Consider the following 6250-nt stretch of genomic DNA (forward strand, 5'->3'; position numbering starts at 1 on the left):
TGGAGGACACTATAGGAAGGAAATGGGAAAGGACAAGTCTGAGTCCTGGTGTGGCGTTGTGGGTTAATGCGCTGGACTAGGAAGTCAGTTTAAACAGCAAGGTCGGTGGTTCAAAACTCACAAGTTACTCCTCAGAAACCCTATACAGGATTGCTGTGGGTTGGAACCAACTCAACAGCACTTAACAACAGCAAAAGGCTGGAATCCATGACAGGCATATTGCTAGCAGTAGAGGTACACAGAAAATAACACGCGTGCCTTATGGAAATGACCAACTAGATTAATGGACTCCAAATTAAGTACAAGAAGCCTTTGTCAAACAGCTCACCTGCTAACCAAAAGATTAGTGATTCGAACCCACCAGCCTCCACACAAGAGAAAGGTATGTCAATCTGCTTCTGTAAAGACTGGGAGTCCTAGTGTGGCACGTTAGGATAAACACTGGACCACAAGGTCAGTTTGAACTACAGGGTCAGCAGTTAAAAGCCACCAACCACCTCTCTGAAACCTTATACAGGGTCACTATGTAAAGAATTGTTGTTATGTGCCGTGAAGTCGATTCCAACTCATAGCAACCCTGTACAGGGTTTCCAAGGCTGTAAATCTTTAGGGAGCAGAATGCCTCATCTTTCTCCCACAGAATAGCTGGTAGTTTCAAACTGCTGACTGTGAAATTAGCAGCCCGATTCATAACCACTACGCTACCACATCCTTGGAAATCCTATGGGCAGTTCCACTCTGTCCTATATGGTTGCTATTAGTGGAAATTGACTCCCTGACATGAGCCTTATTTTGTTTTTGGTTTTGTTCTAGCAAGCTAGCAAGGATAGCTTTAAAAGAATCATTTGGTAGATTTTCAGCTTCTATAGGTGCTCCTTCTTTAGCTTACTATCTGAGAGCTGTTCTGATCTCCCACATAACAAAATAAAGGAAAAGCCCTTACCTGTTATTAGATCTTACCACAGTGCATAGTCCTGAAGTGTACACTTCCTCAGAATGACAAAGAATGCTTCAAAATATTGCTGTCCACATTGAGCTTGTGCATGATCTAGTGACTGGTAACAAGTCAGGAGACCTTCACAGTATTGACATAGCTAGCCATTTGTCAAAGGTAATTCTTAACAGTAATAAATCACAATATGATTTTTAACAAATAATTCAAAAGGAATCTAAGGAATTTGAATAGCATTACTACAGTAACACTCTTTTCCTTTGTATCCACATAATTATGAGAAGTAGGTATCTCAGTATGTACAACTATGTAAAGACAAAATAATAATATAACTGGTTTTAAACCCTATCTCATTCTAGTATTACTCATTCATGGGTACATAATCTATTTGGGGGGCAGGTAGTACCTCTTTCTCATTGAAGAAATGCATTGCCCAATACATTGTCTGTGTTTATTAATTACTTATCTAAATTTGTAATAAAATGTTTGGTCAGTTATGTATAATTGTAAAAGCAATTCATTACACTGTATAGCAGCTAGTGTGAGCCTTTTAAAATATAAATAAGAGCATGTGACCCACCTGTCCAAATTACTTTAGTGATTACACATTACAGGTAAAGTAAAATTCCAACTTTATCATGACAAAACCCTGCATCATGTGTTCACTGACTTTTTTTTTAATGTTTTTTTGTGAATTATGTGATAGTTTACATGGGAGAACATTAGTTTTATATTCATCCTATCGTATATCGTCTCACTGCCATGGTTACAATCTCCTCCATGCATCTTCAACCAGCCAAAGGGTATACACTACAAGCCTGCTCCCCAGTCATCAGCACACATCCCCTCTCCCTCTCTGGATCTAAAGTCCCCAACTGCTCCATCTCTCCACGTCATCATCTCTGCTTCCATCTCAGGCATCACTGCTTCTCTTGGTAGGGTCCCATTTTCCGCTCTTCTCCCTTGATGGTCCCAGGGACTTCTGCTCCTAGGCTGAAAAGTTGATCACTCCCCTCCTTGCTACAAAACATCTACCTTCACATTTCCAACCCTCATAAGCAGTCCTGATAACAATTATTCACTATAGTATCACATGAGACCCATCCACATTTCATCAGCCCGCCTAGACAGATTAGATACTACTCAGTGGAGATTCTACCTTCCTCCATGCCCTCTGAATCTAAGTTCCCTCTTGAAAGCTTGTAAGCCAGTCACTTCTTGCCTTTGTAGTTCCCCTCCCCTCCATTTTGGGTAGCCAATGTCCAAGTTGCCCGTCCCTGTCTACTCTGTGTATGGAGGGGGTGGTGTTCACTGACTTTTGATCCTTGCCTTCTTTACTCTGCCCACATCTGCATTCTAGGCATTTGTCTAATTATAGCCACCATCTAATCTCAAGACTTTCTTATCCCATATCCCCCAGAGAGCAACATGGTTCCCCATATACAAGGTCATTACTCAAGATTTTTCAGAGAAGTCATCTCAACATACTCTATTCTCTTGCCCTGTTTATTTGTTTTAACTACTTTAGTCAGCCCTTGCATGTAATATATGCTTATATATACTATATGTTTATATATAATGTGGTGGTGGAGGTTATGTGCTGTAGAGTTGGTTCTGACTCATAGTGACCGTACCCAGGGTTTCCGAGGCTATAAATCTTTACAGGAGCAGAAAGTCTCATCTTTCTCCCACGGAACAGCTGGTAGTTTCAAACTGCCAACCTTGAGGTTAGCAGCCTGATCCGTACGTACTACACTACTACACCTCTGGAAAAGAAATGTCAAAGCATGAATATGGAAGACATAACGGTAGGCAACAGTGAAAGCAGACTCCTGATGTGGCACTGTGGATTAATGCGTCAGACTGTAAAGCCGTTTGAACTACAAGGTTAGTGGTTCTGGTTCAAGCTCACCAACTGTTCTTAGGAAACCCTATACAGGGTCACAATGGGTTGGAATCAACTCAACAGCACTTAACAACAACAACAGTGAAAGCAGAAGCCAAGGATTTTAGCTCTGGCTTCCATCGTTAGTTGCCCACCCAGTCATCAATCTTTCATGCTGCTGTATTAACAGAATTTTTATTTTATTCAGAGTCATAGCAATGTACCCAATCCTGAAAGATAAACTATCGTTTAAGCCAAAGCCTCCTTCTGGCTAAATATTTACATTCTTAGCCATCTTTGCATAGGGTAGAGCTGAAGGAGCACATGACCCAAATCAGACATAGAAAACAAAGGTAAAAATATGCTTGGATCTTCTGAAAAGGTTATGCTTCCTGAATTAAAAACAGAAACTCAAAATTGAAACACTTTTGTCCATGACCCTTCTTACTTGGAATGCTGGCATGGGAATGCGATGTTTGGACCTTTGGCAGCCATCTTGTGAATAAAGAAGGTCAACCATCTAATGAACTTAGAGTCAAACCATAAGGGTGATGAATCAGAAGGAGGGAAAGAATCTGGGTTGTAATCACATAAAGGAGCCACTGAACAAATACTGGAATCACTTAACCTATATTTCTTATCAAGTAGATAGTTAGAAAGTAAATGTTCTTACTTCTTTATTTAACAAATATTTATTGAATTCTGCATTGTGACAGTCATTGGGATGGATATAGATGATGGAGATCGAAATGGAAAAATATTACCACTTTCCTGAAGCCTCTAGTCTTATTTTAAGGCTCCAGCAGCTGGGATTTTCATTACTTATTTTGTTTTACAATTTATTTAGTGCTGCTGTGACAGAAAGACCATAAATGGGTAGCTTAAACAAACACATGCATTTTCTCGCAATGCTCACTACAGATTAGTAAGTAAGCACAAGCAAGTCTATGCTTACGTTGTTTATTGGGTACTCTGTCCCTGCCAGGGATTATAAAGTTTATTTTCAATGAAGAAGTTATCAGTCTTGCAAAATTCTGTGGAAAGGGATGGTGGATAAGCTCCATATCATCAGCCAAAACAAGGTCCAGGGCAGACTGTGGAATAGACCATCAATTGCTCATACATAAATTCAGGCTGAAGTTGAATAAAAATTAAAACAAGTCCAACAGATCAAAAATATGACCTTGAATAGATCCTAAATGAATTTAGAGACCATCTGAAGAAAATATTTGCTATCATTAGGCACTAATGACTGAATAATAGAAGAGTTGTAGGATGACATCAAGAACATCATACAGAACGAAAGCAAAGGTCGTTAAGAAGACAAAAAGAAGGAAAAGACAAAATGGATGTCAGAAGAGATTCTGAAACTTGCTCTCCAGCATAGAGATGCTAAAGCAAATGGAAGAAGTGAGGAGTTACAAGAGATGAAAAGAAAATTTCAAAGGTCAGCTCGAGAAGACAAAATCAAATATTATAACGAAATGTGCAAACACCTGGAGTTTCAAAACAAAAAAGGAAGAACACACTCTGCATTTCTCAAGCTGAAAGAACTAAAAAAAAACTTCAAGCCTCAACTTGCAATTCTGAAGAACTTTATAGGCAAAATATTGAATGATACCAAAAGCATCAAAGATGGAAGGTTCATACACAGTAACTATACCAAAAAGAAATCATCGATGTTCAAACATTTCAAGAGGTAGCATATGTTCAAAAGCCAATGATCCTGAGGAAGAAGTCTAAGGTACATTGAAGGCATTGGCAAAGAACAAGGCACTAGGGATTGATGGAATACAAATTGAAAATTTTCAACAAACTAATGAGTCACTGGAGGCACTCTCACTCATCTATGCCAAGAAATTTGGAAGACAACTTCCTGGCCAACTGACAAAAAATAAGGAAGAGGTCCATATTTTTTCCCATTTCAAAGATAAGTGACCCAACTGAATGTGGAAATCATCAGAATATATCATCAATATTGCATGCAAGTAAAATATGACCATGATGTGCCTGACCTAAGCCATGGTATTTTCAATAACCTCATATGCCTGCAAAAGTTGGACAGTGAATAAGAAAGACCATAGAATAATAGATTCATTTGAGTTATGGTATTGGAGTAGAATATTGAACATACTATGGACTTAAAAAAGAACAGATCTGTGTTGGAAGAAGTACAGCCAGACTACTTCTGGGAACCCAAGATGGCCCAAAATTATCTCTCACACTTCAGACACAGTATCAGGAGGGATCAGTCCCTGGAGAAGTATATCATGTTTGGTAAAGAGGAGGGTCAGAGCAAAAGAGTGGGACCCCCAATTAGATGGATTGGCACAGTAGCAGCAGCAGTAGGCTCAGGCATTGCAGCTATTTTGAGGTTGGAATAGGACCAGGCAACGTTTCATTCTGTTGTTCATAAAATCGCTATGAGTCTGCACGAACTCAATAGCACCTAACAACAACAACAGCTAAAGATCATGAGCATTTCTTCATGTGTTTGTTGGCTGCTTGAATGTTTTATTTGGTGAGGGTTTTTCATGTCCTCTGCCATACAATTTTTAAATAAATTGCATTTTTTTCAATTTCTTTTTGACTTGTTGAAACTTTCCATAAATGTTTCAGATTACAGCATTTTCAGATATGTCTTACCAAGTATTTGTTTTCCAACTACTAGCTTCAATTTTTATTTTATTGTGGAAGTTTTCTTTGATGCACATAAGAATTTAAGTTTTGCAAGACCCCAGTTGTCTTTTTTATCTACTGCAGTTTCTGTGTTTTGAGTTATATTTGTCTATTTATATAATGTCTTCTGAATTAACATAATTAAAGTTCTGTCAATGTATGCTTGCAGCCGTTTCTGTATTACCCTTAGCAAAACTTTACTCGAAGGCTATCAAAGAGATTGTCCAATGATTTCCACATTCCATTGGGTCACCTCTCTTTGGAATTGGCACAAATGCAGATCTCTTCTAATCAGTCGACCAGATAGTTGTCTTCCAAATTTCTTGGCAGAAATGAGTGAGTGCCTCCTGTGCTGCCTCACTTTCTTGAAAGATTTCAATTTTTATTCCATCAATTCCTGGTACCTGTTCTTTGCCAATTCCTTCAACGCATTTTGGAATTCTTCCTTCAGTATCATTGGCTCTTGGTCATAAGCTACCTCTTAAAATGGTTGAGCATTAAACATTTCCTTTTGGTACAATGACTCTGTGTATTCCTTCCATCTTCTCTTTGTTTTATTGTGAATTATGTGATAGTTTACATGAGAGAACATTAGTTTTACATTCATCCTATCACATACCGTTTCATTGCCATGGTTACAATCCCCTCCATGCATCATCAACCAACCAAAGGGTGCATCCTACAATCCTGCCCCCCATCCCCCGGCCCTCCCCACCCCACCCCCCCTACCCCCA

This window comes from Chrysochloris asiatica, unplaced genomic scaffold (assembly GCF_000296735.1).
Source record: "Chrysochloris asiatica unplaced genomic scaffold, ChrAsi1.0 scaffold00236, whole genome shotgun sequence".
Lineage (NCBI taxonomy): Eukaryota > Metazoa > Chordata > Mammalia > Afrosoricida > Chrysochloridae > Chrysochloris > Chrysochloris asiatica.